The 20,965-nt window shown below is 50.6% G+C and overlaps 1 protein-coding gene and 1 long non-coding RNA gene across 6 annotated transcripts in view; one reads left to right on the forward strand and one right to left on the reverse strand.

The window, feature by feature from the left end:
• TBC1D14 (TBC1 domain family member 14) overlaps positions 1-20,965 on the reverse strand; it is a 129,828-nt gene that overhangs the window by 90,582 nt on the left and 18,281 nt on the right. The window lies entirely within an intron of this gene.
• Positions 7,391-19,953, forward strand: LOC117085102. The gene is made up of 4 exons (XR_004437797.1): positions 7,391-7,458; positions 7,605-7,771; positions 13,165-13,223; positions 18,154-19,953. It is a non-coding gene; the product is annotated as an uncharacterized LOC117085102 (long non-coding RNA).

Here is a 20,965-nt window from a genome sequence, read left to right on the forward strand (position 1 = left end):
GAGTGGGATACCCATACAACCGAAAACCAGACGGCACGAAATGGATGCTACTGCTATGCAAAACCTCCCAGGGTCAGCCTGCCAATGTTGAGCAAAGAAAGCCAGAACAAGAGTGCAGAATGGATGAGTCCATTTATCTAAAGTTCAAAAGAAGGCAGAGCTCATGCACGGTGACAGAGGCAGAACAGTGGTTACCCGGGGGGGGGGAGCGAGGTGCTGACAGGGAAGGAACCCGAAGGAGACTTCTGGGGGTTCTAGTCACAGTCTTTGTACTGATCGAGCTGGCAGACACGCGAGTGTGTTCACTTCATGCACTTAAGATCTGCACGCTTTGCTCTCCTTTACATAAAATTTTAATACATGCTAACTCAGCTCAAACCACTCTCGCGTGCAGCCTTCCTGGGCTCACATGTCCCCTCCCCACGCAGTCCCTCCTCTGTGCTCCCAAAGCACATCCACATTCATCTCTGACAGAGAGCTGGGAATACTGAATCTTTGTTATTTGTACCTCCCCTCCCACTGCATTCTGAAGGCGGGCGGGCTTCCTACTTGGTCTTTGTATCCCCAAGGTCTGGCATCAAACCTGCCAGATAGTGTACTGCATTAAAAGGTATTCATTAACTAACCCTGAAATGACTCCGCCACAGACGTCTCCACTCTTAAGTCACTGAGTCCACTGCACTTCTCCCTGAAGTCATACTCTCCTTGAAATCTCCTTCAAACACTCTCTAATATTTAAACACAGGAGGGGAAAACTAAACAGGGATCCACTCTCTAACATCAGCTTCGATTTTTTTTTTTTTTTTTTTTTGAGACGGAGTCTCACTCTGTCACCCAGGTGGGAGCACAGTGGCACGATCTCGGTTCACTGCAACTTCCACCTCCTGGGTTCAAGCGATTCTCCTGCCTCAGCCTCCCGAGTAGCTAGGATTACAGGCAACCACTACCAGGCCCAGCTAATTTTTTTATTTTTAGTAGCGACAGGGTCTCCCCTTGTTGGCCAGGCTGGTCTTGAACTCCTGAACTCAAGTGATCCACCCACTTCGGCCTCCCAAAGTGCTGGGATTACAGGTGTGAGCCACCGTACCAGCGTAGCTTAGATTTTTACAAGGAGAGAGAGACGGCCAAGCAGAAATGCCCATGTAACTTAGTACAAAACAGTACTAAGAAAAATACTAATTTATTCTTAATCTCCACCTGAATAGTAAGGAAAAGCGGAAAGGAAGGGTTAACAATAAGTCTGTAAGTATCACAAATTATGAGGGGTCTAGAGATTGCATTTCAGAGAAGGAATGACATTACTATGTTCCTTCCATATTAGAGAGCTTAAGGAGTAAGATCTGACCTAAGGTAGGAGGAGTGTATGTGGGATTTAGACTCATGCAGGTCAGGAGCTCAAATCTCAGCTTCGTAACAAGCTGCTTGACTTTAGGCAAGAAATGAACTTCTCTAGCCTCAGTTTTTCCATCTGTAGAATGGAGATATCATCAGTCAGTTATCATCAGGGTTTACGTCTGTTAACTGTGCTTATAAATAAATAACACTAAGGGGCTGGACGCAGTGGCTCACGCCTGGAATCCCATGGCGAAACCCGTCTCTACTAAAAAAAATACAAAAATAGGCCGGGCGCGGTGGCTCAAGCCTGTAATCCCAGCACTTTGGGAGGCTGAGACGGGCGGATCACGAGGTCAGGAGATCGAGACCATCCTGGCGAACACGGTGAAACCCCGTCTCTACTAAAAAATACAAAAAAAAAAAAACTAGCCGGGCGAGGTGGCGGGCGCCTGTAGTCCCAGCTACTCAGGAGGCTGAGGCAGGAGAATGGCGGGAACCCGGGAGGCGGAGCTTGCAGTGAGCTGAGATCCAGCCACTGGACTCCAGCCTGGGCGACAGAGCGAGACTCCGTCTCAAAAAAAAAAAAAATACAAAAATTAGCTGGGCCTGGTGGCGCATGCCTGTAATCCCAGCTACTCAGGAGAATCACCTGAACCCAGGAGGCAGAGGTTGCAGTAAGCCAAGATTGCAGCACTACACTACAGCCTGGGAGACAGAGTGAGACTCCATCTCAAAAATAATAATAAAAATAAATAAATAAATAAATAACACTAAGGGCACTCTGTTAATTATTTAGGGCCAAGCATCTCCTCTCATTTAATCCTAACCATATTCATCCATGTCATTTTTTTCATTCAACAAATACATACTGAGAACCAACTATGTTCTAAGTACTATGCCAAGTACTGGGAATATAGTCCCTGATGACCGGAAACAGAGGTCCCCATCTCATGGGGCTTGTCTTGAAGAAGAGAAAATTCAGAAACAGAACCTTGCCTAAGGTCATGCAGTAAAGTGCCTATATTTGGGCTGAAGTCTGAATCGAAAGTCCATTCTTCCTACTGGTGGCTCTGAACTCTGCTGTGTGCTAGAGTCACCCAGGGAGTTTTAAAGCCTCCTGAGGCCCAGGTTTCACCCCAAACCAATGAAAATCAACCTCTGAGGGTAGAATGCGTATATTAATTTTTCTTAAAGTTTCCCAGATAATCCTATTGTGCAGCGAGGATGGAGAACTTTGTGCCTTAATGAGTCGTTCCCTTCCCATGCTATCTCATTTCTTTAATTAATGCTGTCTTTAATCTATGTGAATTTAAGATAACTCCTTTCCAGCGGTTTCCATGAACAGTGAATTACTTCCAATTTTGTTTTGAGCTACTCCAACATTTCTACTCGCTCAAGAAAAATCAAACCATAAACACCTGCCTTACAGCACAAACCTTCCTAGTATCTTCTCATCTCTTGTGTTTTCATTGATCCAGGCTGTGTGCTGATTCCTAACCCAGGAGGCTTCTCAAGCTTGGAGGCGTGTGCCCCGCCCCACGCCCCAGCAAATCTAGGCCATTTCTCCTGGAACCCTTGTCTCCTTTCACATGGAAAATGCCAAGCCCAGAGCCTGACACAATGTAGCCTCTGCCCATGAGGATTCAAACCTCCCACTCTCACACCAGCTCCAGGAACCTGACTCTACATGGCACTAGTGGACAGAAGCAAGTCACATTCTGCTAGTGTCCCAGGGCCAATCAGGAACATGAGCTCGGGTTAGCTGGGGATTGTGGATGACTGAGACCCAGGCCCTGTCCTTAAGGAGCTCCAGTAAGAGCAAGACACCTGAAACACCACTGGACTAAAAGGAGGCTGCCGAGGAGACAGAAGAGCATGCGCGCCCTGAAGGCCACCTCTGCCCCAGGGACGGTGAGAAGGTTCTTAGAAGGGTGTCAGCTGTGCTGGGAACCAGTGACACTGTGCTCAGCTAGTCCCATGGAACCAGTGCAAGGCTGAGGAGGACAGGAGAAACCCGGACATCCCTGCATTCTGTAAACCAGAGGACCCGAGGAGGACGAATCCTCCCACGCCTCAATTTACAGGAACCAGAGGCCAGAGCCACGGTGAATTCCAACCGCCCATCAGTCACTGCTTGGAGCATGCTCGTTTGTAAAACAGAGGCTGCGCTCTCACTACCAGTGAACTCCATCTGCCAAGGACAGAGGGCTCCCGGCAGGGCCATCACCCCAGGGAGGACAAGCCAGAACTGACAGGGGCCCAAGACGCTGGTCATGAAGCAGCAAGCCCCAGGGATTCAGTCCTAAGGAAATCATCTGAAAGGCGGGCACCGCGCTCTGAAGCACATGGGGAATTCCATCATAAAAACACAAGACGCAAAAAGTCATTTCCTTATTGCTGGGCAAGTAAATGATTCACAGGATGAAATCCTACAAAGACATTAATAAGTGTATGGACATGTTTTAATTATGCTGAGAAATGTTTCCTCTAAGTAAAAAAGCAGGACACCAAACGATAGCAACAGCACCCATTTCTATCTGTTTAAAATTCAAAGTCTGCAAGGAAATAAAAAAAGAAGGAAAAATCAGGGGTAGGTGTTAAAAAGGACAAAAAATAGAACGACGCCAAAGTTTTCCTGCACATTTTTAAACAAAGGGAAGCTTTAAGAAACATATCTAAGCTAAAAAGATCTATCACCAAAAAAAAAAAAAAAACTCAGCAGAACGCGCCAGCTTCACAGACACTGCAGATGGGTGCTGCGTCCGCAATCTCAAACTCAAGCGGCTGCGACCCCATATGGGAGACTGAATTGTTGGGGAAATCTGCTCTCAAGACCCAGAACAATCATAGAACTTAAAAAGAAACATATTTAGATTTAAAAGTTAAGTTTGCCAGATCTCTTTATTACTTTTTTTAGATTCATATTCACTCAAGGTTATCTGCTGACCACCTGCACCAGCTCGGAAAACCACAGGAGGATGGCGTGGCCTGGGCTCTCCGGAATTTCAAGGTTCCAGGAACGGGTGGGGAGTGGGCTAGTGCGGTTTCACAGAAGTCCAGGGACTGCGGGATCCACATGAGAGGTCTGGGAGGGGTTGGGGTGATCAAAGAAGGCTTCCTAGAGGAGGTGTCACTTCAGCTGAATCCTAAAGGACAAACAAGAATTTCACTGAAGCTGAATCCTAAAGGACAAACAAGAATTTGCCCAGGAGGGCCGGGCGCGGTGGCTCAAGCCTGTAATCCTAGCACTTTGGGAGGCCGAGACGGGTGGATCACGAGGTCAGGAGATCGAGACCATCCTGGCGAACACGGTGAAACCCCGTCTCTACTAAAAAAAATACAAAAATCTAGCCGGGCGAGGTGGCGGGCGCCTGTAATCCCAGCTACTCGGGAGGCTGAGGCAGGAGAATGGCGTAAACCCGGGAGGCAGGGCTTGCAGTGAGCTGAGATCCGGCCACTGCACTCCAGCCTGGGCGACAGAGCGAGACTCCGTCTCAAAAAAAAAAAGAATTTGCCCGGGAGAGGCAGTGGAACATGCAAGGTGCAGAGGCAGCGTGTCACTGGCTCTGAGCACTGGCACCACTGGTGGCCAGAGATGTAGGCAGCGGCCAGATCCTGCATGCCCCGTAGGCCATACCAAGTGGTCTGGAATTCATCCTCCAGGTGGTGGGAACCATCACTTGGGCAAGAGAATGACAGGGGCATTCAACTAATCAGCTTCAGGCATTTAATTCTCATGAAGAAAGGAGAGGGGCAGAGGGAAGAAGGAAAAGACATCATAGCTGAAGCTCCCAGTTCTTCGCCAAACCCATTTCCTCGTTGTCCTGGGCGCAGTCCTGTTTCCTGGCTTCCCTCACAGGTAGGGGCATTCCAGCCAAGTAACTCTGAGTGGAGTGGTGTGTGCTGCTTCAGGCACCGCTGGCCCTCAGAACTCCCACACTGGTCCCTACACACGCTCTCCCCTGCTTTCATAACAAGAACCCAGCAAGCTTGTGCTGAAAATGATGGGGCCACAGGACAGAAGGAACCTGGGGGAGCATGGCCTGGAAATCAATGTCCATTGTGTTTGAAGCTTTATATATATTTCAGGTTTGTTACAGCAGCGAACATTTATCCACCTAACTAGATATTAATGTGTTTGTCCCAGGAATTTTGCCTGCCACTCAATTTCTTCTGCTTTAAAAATAACTGCTCTCAAACGAACCTCTAAAAGGGATAAAATCGGCCCATTCCAGGCAAAAACTAACAGTGAATGAACAGCCAGGTATTAGGGCAAGGGTGACCCAGAAGACATGGTTCCTCATCCCACCCACTGGCCCCTCACTTTCCTTCTTCCTTATGCCTGGTTCTTCCTCAAGCATGGATGTGGGGGCTGGGACGGGAGAGCCCACTCCTTTTGACCCGCCTTCCCCTCTCACTCCTCCCACCACAGAAAATGTGTTTATCACCCAGATCTGAAACCTAAAAGGATGTTAGAACTTAAAGCTAACCTCTAACTTTCAAACATCTATAAACATGTACCTGTAACACTTGGTACACAGAGCTGGGTTGTAAAAGCCTCTTGCTAGAGGCAAGGGGGAATGAACAGGAAAACTGGACTGCTGTGAGGCCCAAAGGGCTATTCTGCAACTCTGGATGACTCACCATTCTTCCATATATAGAATCTTACAGGAATCTTGAGATAAACCACAGCTATTCACAACAAAGAATCAGCAAAACTGGAGCCGAAACAGCTCGCACTTACAAACCCAGCTCACTCAACATAAACAGGAACTGATTTGATGTGGCAATCGAGTAAGATGTGTGCGCATGAAAAATACAGAAGGCATGAAATAATTCAGCGTCACTTGTACTGAATAGTCTAAAAATAAAAAAGATGCGTAAATATTTTAAATAATCTCCTATTTAAGATAGGAAATAGGAGGAAATGTTTAATTACTGTATTATTCTATGATACTATCCCCACTAACATCTGAAAAGCAGAACAGATTCTATACCCATCTGGGCAAAGGGAAGTTAATGTATGAGTAGAAAGTGGCCGATGGCTGAAGAACTGCTTTGCAGGAATGGGCCTGCCCATGGGTTTCTCAAAGCCTGTATATTCCTGTGGTCCCACACCAGTTCTCCTGCATTTCATACTGAATCACCACCTCCCAGGCTGAACCTAACTTCACCTAGGCAGAAGCAAAGTGGGCTGGCAAGAGACCTAAACACACACCTGGGGCCTCCAGGAAGACGGGCGTACTGTTTCCTGAAGCTGCCAGCAAGCCTGAGAGAGTTCCATGAACACAGGAGGGCTGACGTATCTGGAGCAAATTCATTCTCCTTTTCCCCCATCCCACAAAACCACCTTGCCCTCCGTGCAGTTTCTAAGGACATCAATGCCTTCCAGAAACCGGGGCAGAAACACTGCCTTGGCTATGGGACAAGTCACAGGAACAGACGCGCAAGCTGAGGAAGGTCTTTTTTGGTTCAGTTCATGCCATTCCTGAATGTTACTGACACTCCACAGCTCCACAGCAAGTGTCTGCCTTCCCCACAGGGAGACAATGTCAGTAGCAACATAAAACAGTAAGAACTTAAAAAGTGGTTTTCAGCCGGGCACAGGGGCTCATGCCAGGAATCCCAGCACTTTGGGAGGCCAAGACAGTGGATCACCTGAGGTCCAGAGTTCGAGACCAGCCTGGCTAACATGGTGAAACCCTGTATTTACTAAAAATGCAAAAATTAGCTGGGCATGGTGGCAGGCGCCTATAGTCCCAGCTACCCAGGAGGCTGAGGCAGGAGAATGGCGTGAACCCGGGAGGCGGAGCTTGCAGTGAGTCAAGATTGCACCACTGCACCGCAGCCTGGGTGACAGAGCAAGACTGCATCTAAAGGAAAGAAAGAAAAGAAAGGAAAGAAAGGAAAGAAAGAAAGAGAGATGAGAGAGAGAGAGAGGAAGAGAGGAAGGAAGAGAGGAAGGAAGGAAGGGAGGAAGGAAGGAGGGAGGGAGGGAGGAAGAAAGGAAGGAAGGAAGGAAGGAAGGAAGGAAGGAAGGAAGGAAGGAAGGCAGGCTGCTTTCCTCAGATACAGGCAAGTTTCCCAGCCCACCAACAGAAGGAAACAGACCATTAAACTCAGGTGGAATTCAGAACAAACATCTCCAGCACTGGTGGGTCATGGAACAGCCAACCTGCTTTCATCAGGTCATTAATAGCCAAGATAAATCGCTCATGTTTACCCTCTAGAACTGACTATCTTTTTTCTCCATTTTCTCTTTCCTGCAGCACCTCCCTTAGGCTAGTCCGCACTACCATTCATTCGTTCATTCATTCGTTCATTTACGCGATAAGGCGGGACGCGGCGATCCCTAACACCTGCTACTAAGTGCTGCACTGACTGCTGTAACAGGCACTTCCCAAGCACGGCCTCCTGGCCGCCAGCTCGGAGGCAGGTAAGGCGACAGGTAAGGCACAGGAATATAGAGCACCGTGTCCAGCCGCACAGCCAGCAGGGCAGAGCAGACCTTCAGATCTTTGGCTCTATGACTGCACTGTCTGAATCTCCACCAGGTTCTTTGTCCCCTCACTGGAGGGCACAACAGGCACCTTCAGAATACGCCTCTGAGGGGTGTAGGCTCCTCCCCCACCACCCTGTCATCTCCCATATTTAAATGTGCACGAGAGTTCACGGGGAGCGTCAAACACGCCCTCAGGCGAGAACCTCAACCCCAACAAGGCTGACTCCAGGCAGGGCCCTCCCCGCTATACCTGTCTGAGCAGCACCCCACCTGCCACCTGGCCTCGGTTTCCTTCCCTCCCCCGGAGCCCTGAGGGTGGCTCTCTCTGCAGGCCTCTCTGGGCTACATACACTCCATTACAGATTTGCTCGTTTCACACCCACTGTGTGCTGCTGTTACACATCAAGGAGAACAACAAAGGTTCAAGTCACAGATTGACCCACAGACCAGGGCTGAACAACAGAACTTCCTGCATGGTGGAAATGTACTAATCCGAGCTGCCCAACAGGGAGGTCACAAGCCACACGTGGCTACTGAGCGCCTGACTGGCCAGAGTGACTAAGAAACTGAATTTTCCATTCCAGGTAATTTTTAACTCAATTGAAATAGCTACATGGGGCTAGTGGCTAACACGTTGGACAGCAGTGTGATATTCTAGTCACTAAAGCACCAACTGTGCCCCAATATACGACTCCAGGCAGCCACAAGGGATGACTCTGCTGAGCATGCATGAGGTGCTGCGGGAGCCAGGGGCACGGGCCGCTGGTGCCCCTTTCTCAAGGAGCTTCGTGTAGGTCGTGAGGCCTGAAAAGCAAGGCCAGTCCCTGCCGGCCTCAGGGCCTTCGTCTCCACTGTGTCCTTCAGAAGAACATGCTTCACCCACATGCCACTCAGATCTTTGATCAAACGCTGCTTTCCCAGCAAGGTCCTCCCTGACCGCCCTGTGGAAAGTGGAGCCTCTCCCAGCTTTCTCACGCTACCTCCAGCATGCCCACCTCAACCCACCCCTCTCCTCAGGAACTCCACCACAGGCCTCACAGCCTGGCACACAGCATCCCTTACCAGTCTCTGCAGTGTGGTCTCAGTTGACTATCGTGCCACTGGGTGCTTTGATTTGGGAGAAGTGGGTGTGTTGACCGTTACATCCCCAGGACTGGGTCCTTGGGGAGATAATCTCTAAGGAAAGGGATGACATCTGAATTCAACCATTTGGCAAGCATTTACTGAGTTCTAACCAGGCACCAGCATAAAAGGAACAAGAGGCAGACCCTCGAGGGGTGCGCAGGCTGTCGGGTGGCACTGTGCATGAGAGGCGCCCCGGCCAGAGCTGGGAGCTGACACGCAGCACAGGGGGCCACTCTTCCTGGGAAGCTCCTGTGGGTTCTTCTCATTTATGCAGCAGGAAGAAGCAGGCAGGAAAACCATTCCAGGAGGGGTCTCCAGGCCTGCAGGAGGACAGCAGGGGCTACTGCTGATTCCAGAAGGTTCTTCCTGCTGGAAGATGCCGAGACCGCCTGACGCAACTCTGCATTTCACACATGGGAAAGCTGTGTCTGCAAAGCGACTCGCCCCAGATGCAGAGGGAGTGGGTGGCAGAGCCAGGACGCCAACCACAGAGGCCACCGGCTGAACCGGCGAGGGTTTCACTAGCATCTCTTCCCTGTGGTGTCCACGGCGCTTTCCCATGCAACACTCAGGCCAGCCCACAGAGCCCAGGGGATGGCACAGCTGCTGCACTACTGCACAACCAGGTCTCCACTCCTGCAGCCGGGATGGACACTCTTCAGAGTGCGGCCGTAGGGGAGGAACCCAGAGACCTGAAACAATGGAACGTGGGGCCCCCGGGAGGCCAGCCCGGGCCACAGTCCCTGCACAGCTGTGGTGACATGCAGGCTCGCCCCGGCATCTCTCCTGTGCCCCTGGGGAATATGGGATCCACGGGGCACACAGAAGGCCTGCGAGGCGAGGCTGGTGCTCGAGGTGAGGCTGGTCCTTGCACGGAGGCTGGAGAGGGCTTCCCGGCAGTGGCTAAGCATCTGCAGAAATGATCTAGGGATGTGGATCCTCAGAGAAGCAGGGAGAAGGTGTCCCTGAGTGAGTGAGCCCCACCTCTCTGCAGACCTGGTCCAGAGGAGGGGGAGCTGCCAGGCTGGTGCCTGGTGGGAAGGCCAAGGGGACACCTGCTGTGGGCAGCCAGCTGCGAGTGAGGCTGGGGTCCCGTGGAGAGGGCCAAGGACTGAAGAAGAGGAAGTGGCGCCTCACGCGCGCGTGACCACGGTCCGTGTTCCTCCCAGACGTTTCCTCTTGGCATTGACTCCCCCCCCTGCTATCCTGGCCTGGCCCTCTCCACAGGAGCATGTGAGGTTATGTCCACCCAAGGGTAGGGTGGCCAAGAATGGCACCACTGTCTCATGCAGCTTCTAACAACGGGGCTACCAGGCAGCCCCCAGAAGAGGGATCTGCGCAGCCAACATTCAGGGCTGATCTCCACAGTCCTGCCCCAGACAAGCTTTCCCTGAGGACGGGGTGCTGTTCACAAATAGGGAGGCTCTTATACCATGGGAAGAAGCTCTGTCTCGGCAAGGCCAGTCCAGCAAAGCAGCGCCCACCACCACAACGCCCGGGACGGCACCGCTGCCTCCCTCTCCCGACCCAGCACATGGGAGAAGTCGAATGAAGACCTCCACTTCCTTTCTCCAATACTCCTGGGCCAGGCTCACCAGATGCAGCTCAAACAGCAATGCGATGGCCCCGGGGGGAGCTACGTCAAACGGGGTGTACACTGACCCTGCAGGCTGCACTCCCAGCCGGCTGTGTGACTGGAGCCTCCCCGCCCACATGATGAAGACCCCCACTACTCTCCAGGCTTCAGGGTCTCTATCCCGCTCCTCTAATCCACCCTCCTTCCACCACCCGGAGAATCCACGCCCCACTGTAATCACCCTCACACATCCCTGAGCCCTGCCTCTCTCTCTCTTCCCTGTACACACTTAGCTCAAAGACAAGCCTGCCCTGCACGTGTACCTGTGCAAAAAACATGGATGGAGAAAGACACGCAGCACGCTGACTGGTCCTTGATCTCCTGGCAGGGCCCTTGCTGCCCCCAGCAACGCTTCCTTCCCTCTCCATCCATTCTCCCACACACCTTGATGGCTTTCACACCGCTTCCAACCCAGCACACCATCCCCACTGCTATAGCCCCAGGGTTTGTGCTCCCACCCAATTCACATGTTGAAATCCTAACCCTCAGGTTGACAGTATTAGGAAGTGAAGCCTTTGGGAGGTGACTAGATCATAAGGGTGGAGCCCTCCCCAGTGGGATTAGTGCCCTTATAAAAGACATGTTCAACAGCTCACCAGACACTGAACCTGCTGGCACCTTGATCTTATGCCTCCCAGCCTCCAGAACTGTGGGAAACAAATTTCTGTTGTTTATAAGCCACCTCGTCTACAATATTATGTTTAAAAATTTTTAAAGGCCTGGCGTGGTGGCTCACACCTGTAATCCCAATACTCTGGGAGGCTGATGCGGGCAGATCACCTGAGGTCGGGAGTTTGAGACCCGCCCGACTAATACAGAGAAACCCCATCTCTACTAAAAATACAAAATTATCCAGGCGTGGTGGCACATGCCTGTAATCCCAGCTACTAGGGAGGCTGAGGCAGGAGAATCACTTGAACCCAGAAGGCAGAGGTTGCGGTGAGCCGAGACTGCGCCATTGCGCTCTTGCCTGGGCAACAAGAGCGAAACTCCATCTCGAAAAATAAATAAATAAGTAAAAAAAAAAAAGCTCAAACGGACTAAGACACCCATCCTCGGGACCTTGCTTCCTACTTCACCAAAAACAAAACAAATCAAAACAAAAACCCAGAGCAATCGAACAGGAACTTCTACTAACAGCAGCAGATGCTGGGGGAGGAAGGATGTGGAGCAACAGAAACTCTCACTCATTGTTGGGGGGAGTCACGTGGTACCACCCCTTTGGAAGACCGTTTGCTGGTTTCTTACAAAACTAAACATACTCTTACTGTATAATCTAGCCACGGCACGTCTTGATATTTACCCAAAGGAGCTGAAAACTTATGTCCACACAAAAATCTGCACACAGATGATTATGGCAGTTTCATTCACAATTGCCAATACTTGGAAGCAACCAAGATGTCCTTCAGCAGTGAATGGATCAACCATGGTGCATACATGCAGTGCAGTACCACTGAGTGCTAAAAAGAAATGAGCTGTCGAGACATGAAGAGACTCAGATTCACACTACTAAGGAAAGAAGTCAATCTGAAAATGATTTCCACCTGTATGGCACTCTGGAAAAGGCAAAACTATGGAGACAGTAAAAAGATGAGTAGTTTCCAGGGGTTAGGAGAAAAAGAGAGACAGATAGGTGGATCACAGAGGATTTGGGGGCAGTGCAACTACTCAGTGTGATATGGCCATGGTAGATACATGTCATCATACATCTGTCCAAACCCACAGAGTACACAGCACCCAGGGTGGCCCCAGATGTAGACTCTGGACTCCTGGTGATAATGATGTATCCGTGTGGGCTCATCGATGGTAAAAATGGACTTCCCCAGTGTGGGCTGTTGATGAGAGGGAAGGCTGTGCATATAAGGGTAAAAAGGAGATACATGGAATTCCATCCTCTCTGCTTAATTTTGCTGTAAACCTACAACTGCTCTAAAAAATAAAGTCTATTTTTTTAAAAAGTAAATATGTTGAAATTAAAAATCTATATTCAGGCCAGGCACAGTGGCTCATGCCTGTAATCCCAGCACTTCGGGAAGCCGAGGCGGGCGGATCACTTGAGGTCATGAATTCAAGACCAGCCTTGCCCAACACGGTGAAACCTCATCTTTACTAAAACTACAAAAATTAGCTGGGTGTGGTGGCACGTGCCTGTAATCCCAGCTACTCAGGAGGCTGAGGCAGGAGAATCGCTTGAACCCAGGTGGTAGAAACTGCAGTGAGCTGAAATCACACCACTGCACTCCAGCCTGGGCAATAGAATGCGACTCTATCTCAAAAAAAAAAAAAAAAAAAAAAGTACATTCACACACAAACAATGAATCAACACTACAAACAAAAGTAGACTACAAGCATGGAAGGGGGAGAGAGGAGAGGAAAAGGGAGAGGGGGGAGAGGAAAGAGGGAGAGAGAGGGAAGGAGAGGGAGACAGCACGCGCGAGAGAGCACCTGCAAGAGCAAGCTTCCTCCCCCAGACCCCTCCTCCCCATCTACCTGTGCCCCATCCTCTCCAAGGCGCCTGCTATGCTGGACTCTCCCCAGCTGAAGCCACTTCTCTGTTGCACTCTAGATCCCACTCCTTCAGATGCAACTCAGGGACAATGCTCCAGTGATTCTCTCCTCTCCCAGGTATGTTCACCTCTTATTCTTTTACTAGGTTGTTTTCAAAGTAAAACAAACAAAAAAACAAAAAACCCCTGTATTTCTCCAATCTTAAAAAAGGAAAAATAAATCACACCACTTCTGCCTCCAGCTATCACCCTATCTCCTCTGCTCCCCTCTGGGGCAAACCCACCAAAAGAATCATCTGCTCACTGCTTCCAACTTCTCTTCTCCCAGTCTCTCTGGGTCTCACTCTGCCACCCAGGCTGGAATGCAGTGGCGCCATCACTGCAGTGGACCAATGCAGCAGACTCCTGGTGATATCATGTGCAGCTCACTGCAGCCTCGACCTCCTAGGTCAAGTGATCCTCCCACCTCAGCCTCCCAAGTAGCTGGGATTACAGGTGCACATCACCACACCCGGATAATGTTTTCTATTTTTTGTAGAGATGGAGTCTCACTATTTTGCCCAGGCTAATCTCAAACTCCCAGTTTAAAGTGACCCACCCATCCTGGCCTCCCAAAGTGCTGGGATTATAGGTGTGAGACCACCATGCTGGCCCCATTCTCTTAAATATTTACTCCAGTTTCACTTTTGCTTGCACCACTTCACTAAAACAGCTCTGGTCAAAGGTCACTGATGGCCTCCTCACTGCTAAACAGTCAATTCTTTTCATTTTTCCTTTTGAGACAGAGTCTCGCTCTGTCGTCCATGCTTGGCTCACTACACACTCCACCTCCCAGGTTCAAGTGATTGTGATTCTCAAGCCTAAGCCTCCCAAGTAGCTGGTATTACAGGCGCCCGCCACCACACCCAAATAATTTTTGTATTTTTAGTAGAGACGGGGTTTTGCCACGTTGGCCAGGCTGGTCTTGAACTCCTGACTTGCCTCGGCCTCTCAAAGTGCTTAAACAGTCAATTCTGAGTCCTTATCTGCCCTGCCCTCTCAGCAACCTCTGCCCAGTTGCCCCTCCCCTCGTTGACGCCCATGCTCACCGGGCCCGGACCTGGCTTCCAGACCCCACACTCGTGCCCTCCCAGCTCACCAGCCCTGCCTTCTCGCACTTGCTGCTGCTGCTTCTCCTCCCAGATCTCGTGGTGCTGACAGGCCTCAGGGTCACTCCTTGGTCCTCTTCTCTGTCCACTGGTTTCCAAGGAGACCTCACCTGGTTTCAAACCACCTCCAATGCCAACAAGTCAATGTATACCTCCCATCCAGCCCCACTCCTGCCAGGATCCTCTCTAGTCACCTACTCCACCTCCTTTCTGTAAATGTCTAAGATGTCTCAAACTCCACTCCTCATCTTCTCTCCATCTTGGCAACTCTATTTTCCACTGGCTGAAGCCAAAAGTCTTAGAGCCATCTTTGACTCCTTTCTTTTCTCCACACCCACATCCATTCTTCAAATCGCACCCTCCCCGCAGCTGCCACCCAGGCGAAGCCATCATCACTTCTTGTCCGGACTCCTGCAACAGCATCCTTGGACTCCCTGCTCTGCCCTTCCCCTTCCCAGAAGCCTCTCTTGGTACAGCACCTCAGGACATTCTGTTTAGGACTCAATGAAATCGATACTCCTATGGCAGGCAGACTTCTGAGATTCCCTTTCCCTGATGTTCACACCCTGTAAAATCCCTCCCTTTGAACATGGGCATAAACTACGAATATGATGGGATGGTCACTCTGTGATCAGGTTACATCAAACAGCACAGATGACTTTAAGAAAGAGAGGTAGGCCAAGCACAGCAGGTCATGGTGGCTCAATCCCAACACTTGGGGAAGCCAAGGCAGGAGGATCCCTTGAGGCTAGGAGTTTGAGACCAGCCTGGGCAACAAAGTGAGACCATGTCTCTACAAAAAATTTTAAAAATTAGCTGTGTGTGATGGTGCATGTCTGTGATCCTAGTTGTTCTGGAGGCTGAGGTGCAAGGATGGCTTGAGCCTGGGAGTTCGAGGCTGCAGTGAGCTATGATGGCACCAGTGAAATCCAGCCTGGGCAACAAAGTGAGACTCTGTCTCTAGAATAAGGAAAAGGGGAGGGGAGGGGAGGGGAGGGGAGGGGAGGGGAGGGGAGGGGATTTCAATGAACCTTACACGATTTCAGTGAGCCCTTAAAAGCAATCAGTGTTCTCTCTGGGAAGAGATGTGGAGTGTGAGACAAACTCGACAAAAGAGAATCTTTGGTGCTGGTTTTCAATATGGAGGGGCCACACAGCAAGGAATTTGGGTGACTTCCAGGAGCTGCAAGTGACCCTCAGCTGACAGCAATCAGGGAAATGAGGAGCTCAGTTTACAGCCACAATGAGCTCTGCCAACAGCCTGAGTGAGCCTGGAAGCAGACAATTCCTTAGCCAAGCCTGGGACAGGGAGGCAGCCGCCAAATGCTGTTTCATCCTGATAAGCGCCCAAGGGTAACCCAGCCACACCATGACGGACAGCCATGTTGTTTCCAGCCACCAAATATATGGTGCAAGGATGGCTTGAGCCCGGGAGTTCGAGGCTGCAGTGAGCTATGATGGCACCAGTGAAATCCAGCCTGGGCAACAAAGTGAGACTCTGCTGTTAGGCAGCAGCAAAAAACCAGAACAACTCCTCCACTCAAAATTCTGCACAGGAGCCAGGCACAGTGGCGTGGTAGGCCCAGCTATTCTGAAGCTGAGGCAGGATGACCGTTTGAGCCCAGGAGTTCAAGGCCACACTGCACTATGGCTGCACCTGTGAATGGCCACTGCACTCCTGGCTGGCCAATGCAACAAGACCCCATCTCAAAAAGACAAAAGTTCTTCAGCGGCTCCCCACGGACTCTAAGTCAAACCCACCATCATACAATGGCCTGTATGCCCATACAGAATCTGCTCCCACTGACCCTAGCCCTTCCTTCTCTCAGTCCCCACCAGGGCCTCTGTGCTCAAATGCATCAGGCCTGCCTGCGTCCTTCCCCCTTGCTGGATCACTCTCCTCCCAAGCACGTGCTTGGTCAACTTCGTGACTGACATCTTCACGTTTTTTTTTTTCTTTCTTTCCAGACAGAGTCTTGCTCTGTTGCCCAGGCCAGAGTGCAGTGGCGCGACCTCAGCTCGCTGCAACCTCCGCCATGGTTCAAGCCCGAATGATTCAAGCAATTCTCCTGCCTCAGCCTTCCTGGTAGTTGGGTTTACAGGCGCACGCCACCACGCCCAGCTAATTTTTGTATTTTTAGTAGAGACAGGGTTTCACACCTTGTTGGCCAGGCTGGTCTTGAACTCCCAACGTCAGGTGATCTGCCCACCTTGGTCTCCCAAAGTGCTGGGATTACAGGTGTGAGCCGCCCACCTGGCCAAGGCTTTGCTTCAATCTCTCCTTCTCCTTCAGGCCTATCCTGACCAGCCTATTCATTGTGTAACCTGCCTTCTCTGTTCCTCCCAGGACCTTGTACCACCTCTGCTTGCTGGCTTTCTCCGTAACTCTTAAGTCTGCCAGCACATGCCCTCCATCTACTCCCTGTGTTTACCATCAGTGCCCTCTGCTAGCACACAAGCTCTGCAAGGACAGGGGCTTTGTTTTGTTCACAAATGAACCCCAAGCACCTAGAACAGTGCCTTGGCATATGGCAGGTGCTCAGGCAATGTTTTTTTACAGAATATATAATGAGAAACATATTTAAGAATCTAGCACAGTGCTTGGTACACAGCAGCCACGCAAAACAATGATCGTTATGGTTGTGATTTGCTGCCAAGAGAAAACAAAGCCCAGCAAAGCACAGGGAAGCGGCACACCCTTACAGGCCCAGCTGTTCTTTCTGAACGTGGCTGGACCACTGGCAGGTCTGCAAACAGCATCTGCAGCAGTAACCAGACAACCTCCTGTGTGTGTCCAGCACACACACACAGATGGCATCCTATGGCTCCTTTCAGCCTTGTGTGCAGTGACACCATCAGCTGCACGTCTCCAGACACGAAGCGCAACCTCAAACTGAAGCTCACCCAGATTTAAAGAAACGTCTCGGGTCAAGGTTACCAGTGACCTCCCAGGTGCTGAATCAATGCTTGGTAAGAAACCAGCTATGTAAACCAGTGGCTGGAAAAGAAGTGCAGACGTTCTGCAATCGAGAGGTAGTCGAGCTGCTGAACATTCACCTGGTACAAGAATGCACAACCAGGGAACTTAAACCCTTGGGATGGGGGAATCCAAACAGTGTCAGAAGACCCAGAGTAAGGCCGGCGCCGTGGCTCACGCCTGTAATCCCAGCACTTTGGGAGGCTGAGGCGGGCAGATCACGAGGTCAGAAGTTCGAGACCAGCCTGGCTAACATAGTGAAACCCTGCCCCTACTCAAAATACAAAACTTAGCCGGGTGTGGTAGTGCCCAGCTGTAATCCCAGCTACTCAGGAGGCTGAGGCAGGAGAATCGCTTGAACCTGGGAGGCAGAAGTTGCAGTGAGCCAAGATCACACCATTGCATTCTAGCCTAGGTAAGAGCAAGATTCCATCTCAAAAACATTTAAAAAATAAATAAATAAAAAAGAAGACCCAAGTAAGTGTTGGCCTGTGCAAACACTTAAAGGCCAGTTTCCGAAATCACTGAGACCCCTCACAGGTTTTTTTTGTTTATTTTTTGTTTTTTTTTTGAGATGGAGTCTCGCTCTGTCACCCAGGCTGGTGTGCAGTGGCACTATCTCAGCTCACTGCAACCTACACCTCTCAGATTCACGCCATTCTCCTGCTTCAGCCTCCCACCATGATGCCCAGCTAATTTTTGTATTTTTAGTAAAGATGGAGTTTCGCCATGTTATCCAGGCTGGCTGGTCTACCCAACTCCTGACCTCAAGTGATCTGCCCACCTCAGCCTCCCAAAGTGCTGGGATGACAGGCGTGAGCCACCGCGCCTGGCCCCCTCACAGATTTTTAGTGAGGAATAATGGGAACCATCCTACGATTTCCTTGCTTGCTAAAATCCTTTCTGCTTCTCTCTGGCTCAAGGCCTCCAGGAAGCACCTGCAGTGATTCTGCTGTATCTCCCTCCCCTGTCGATGGCCAGCCCACAAAGGCCACCAACCCAGCAGCAGGCCTCGTGACAAACAGCTGACTCCAGCCTCACTCCCACACTTTCAACTGCCTGGAGTAACTGGAGGAGGAAGAGGCATTCTCATCCTGTTGGCCCGCGATGGCTCAAGAAGCAATTCTCCAACCGTCTTCCCACTGAGGAGCTTCAGTGCCCTGACAGATGCCACCCAGCTAGCCTCCCTGACCCGGCTTAGAGTTCTGCTCACTTCCTCCCTTTCGCAGAGGATCACAGTTCCATCACTGTCCTGCAAAATCGCCACAGAACCTCTGATTTCCCGTTCATCTCCTTTTGCTCTCCCAGCCCCGCACGTCCCCCTTTCTGATCATGTTACACATGTTATAAGTGACGGGTGGTGTCTTTTGTAGAAACAGCACGGACTTTGGAGTTAACAAGTGAATGTTCAAATCGCAGCTCTGCAGTCTGTGCAGTTAGCCTTTCTGAGCCTGTCTCCAGTGAGCTGTGAAATGCTTTAGAAAGCAACTGAAGAGCCTGGCCCAGAAGCTGAGCTCAGAACAGGGCAACTGCCTTCTCCAAAGGGAGCTGCTCATCTCGACCCTATCAAGCTAACAGTTCAACTCATTCTCATCAAGGCAGCCCATCAGCTCCTGTGCAGACTTTCATCTTACCCCGTCTGGCTGTGACAGGCTTTGAGTCTTGAGACTAAATGTCGTCCTCAAAGTCCTGCCCCATCTGGGCGTCTACCATCTCTCCGGGCTCCTCTCCTACCCCCGCCCCTCCTGAGCACGTCATGCTATGGCATCTTCCCAGAAAGGCTGGGCTCTCTCCTGCTCCCATGACTTTGCACGAGCTGATTCCTCACCATCTCCACCCTCATGCAGGTGGACAGCACTTTTGAAGGCCAGTCGACATCTCAGCCCTGTTATTTCCTTCTGGGCTGTCAACGGGCTTTGCTGCTTTGTTCACATCTCTCTCCAGATCCTCACCACACAGTAGAGGGACTGACCCAGTGGCCTGCAGCACTAGTCTGCCCATCTTCAAATCTTCTTGCTTCCCTACTGCCTGGCACTTGCAGCCCAACACCTTGATCAGAACGGTCCTTTCATTGTTGCAACTCTAATGTAAAGTACGTACCCCTCAGCTCGTTTTGCAAACAAGGATACTGAGCCCCAGAGAGACCGATTACCTGCCTTACCCAAGACCACACACCAGCAAACAGTGACATCAAGAGACCAGCACCCAGCACTTCCTCCCAGGATCACAGCAACACACAAGCTCATACACACCAGCAGCAACACAGGCACACAGCAGGTGCCGCCTGTATATCCATAACGCCACGGCAAAGTCACCAGCAATATTAACAAACTGTTTGCACAGAAAAGGCATAGTTACAATGTTCCATCTCAGTTCACTAGAGCTAATTCTAAGATAGCGAAATCAGGAATAAATTACAGTCAGGCAACATAAAAACACAGACTAGACATTAATGTGCCCACAATGTGCCTAGCATGTCACATCTATGTACACTCCCTTCCATTTAATCCCAACAACCCTTAGAAGCATAAACGTATTCCTACTTCCCTGTATCCTTGGGCAAACCACTTAACCACCCCTTGCCTCAGTTTCCTCACATGTAAATGAAAATTCACGGTACTTACCTGAATTAGTCAGCTTTCGGTGCAGGGTACAGAAACCCGACTACTTTTTGTATTTTTAGTAGAAATGAGGTTTCACCATGTTGGCCAGGTTGGTCTCAAAGTCCTGACTTCAGCTGATCCACCCGCCTCGGCCTCCCGAAGTGCTGGGATTACAGGCATGAGCCACCGCGCCCGGCCCCTTCACATTAACTCTTTACAAGAGGTGCCATTAACCCCATGTCACTCAAGTACACACTGGGAATCGCAGAGGCTAAGTGACTTTCTCAAGATCACACGGTACAAAAATGGCAGAGCTGAGGTTCAAACTTGGGTCAGAGCAGCCCCCGCTCTCAATCACCAATATTCTTCTCTGCCTGTGAATTACCCTTGGTGCCAGGGTGAACCAGACACAGGCTCGGCCCCCAAGGAGCTCCCAGCCAGGTCAGGAAGCGGTCCGGAAAAATCCATCATTCCAGTTCTTTAAACACAGCCAGGGGCCCCCACCTCCCAGCCTGTCACAAGCTGCTCCCTCTGCCCCGTACCTTCACTGGGCAAGCTCCTGATCCTTCAATGCAGTTCAGACACCTCTGCTCAGCAATGGGCACTCAGATCATCTGAGAGCTCCATAAAGGGACTATACAAGAGACGATGCACTTGGTCAAAGCTAATTCTCAACTCCCGGACCAATGTGGATTAGGAGATTAAACCCCTGGCTTCAGAGAGCCCAACCCTATCTCCTGCGGAAAATAAACCCGCCCCAAGCATGTTACTGACTTTCTCTTACACTTGCTGTCCGGGTTTCTAGATAAATACTCTTTATCTACACTGGGCTCATATGATCCCTTAACACGGTCCCACTCTTCTATACAAATGAAAATCGTCCTCAAATTACTTTAGTAAATTTCCTTCAAAGGAGCAAATCCCAGCACTTATTCTCAAAGACTGGGTGAGTCTGCCAGCCCCTCCCTGGGGTATCTGGCAATGTCTGGAGACATTTTTAGCTGTCACAACTGGGGGAGTGCTGCTGGCATCTCGTGGGTGGAGGCCAGGGAAACTGCAAGGCATCTCCAATGCACAGGACAGCCGCCCGCAACCAAGACGCATCTACCCCAAAACATCGGCCAGCGGGAGA

This window comes from Trachypithecus francoisi, unplaced genomic scaffold (genome assembly GCF_009764315.1).
Source record: "Trachypithecus francoisi isolate TF-2019V2 unplaced genomic scaffold, Tfra_2.0 Lachesis_group1, whole genome shotgun sequence".
In the NCBI taxonomy this organism is placed as follows: domain Eukaryota; kingdom Metazoa; phylum Chordata; class Mammalia; order Primates; family Cercopithecidae; genus Trachypithecus; species Trachypithecus francoisi.